Here is a 540-nt window from a genome sequence, read left to right as displayed (position 1 = left end):
GTCCTGTCCTTCTGGCCCCTTATTCTCCTGGATTCAGCCTGTGCTTCCGTCTCCTGCAGCCACCTCGAGAGGTTCCCGAATGAGGGTGGCTTTCGTCAGCGCTCATGTCAAGACCTCTCTAGTGAGGTGTGCAAAGTAAATCCTGCAGGATCCCAGCAGTCCTGTGGGGAGCCTGTAGAAGATGTTGCTCCGGTCATGTTCCCGTTGGCTTCCCCAGTTCCTCTGACTGAACATCCACTACCTTTGTCCTCTAGCCTGTCACCAAGCCCAATGATCTCTTCAGTTTCTGTTCATTCGGGCTCATCTATGAATGCCAATCAGCCACCAGAGCATTTCCTTCCCCTGATGGCCTTTTACCCCAGCCACTTACACTGTCTACTTCCACTTAATGTCCCCCTGATTCAGAGGCCCGCTCTCCACTTCTGACAGCCTCCTCAGCACCCCCACCACAAGATTCTCCTCTGACTCAGCCAAGTGTGACTCAGTGAGCTGTTCTCCACACATTCCTTGGTCAGCGTCTCTTATTCCAGCCATGTCAGG

The sequence above is a fragment of the Pteropus vampyrus genome, unplaced genomic scaffold (assembly GCF_000151845.1).
Source record: "Pteropus vampyrus isolate Shadow unplaced genomic scaffold, Pvam_2.0 Scaffold469, whole genome shotgun sequence".
In the NCBI taxonomy this organism is placed as follows: Eukaryota; Metazoa; Chordata; class Mammalia; order Chiroptera; family Pteropodidae; genus Pteropus; species Pteropus vampyrus.
Note: the sequence above shows the minus strand (reverse complement) of the source record.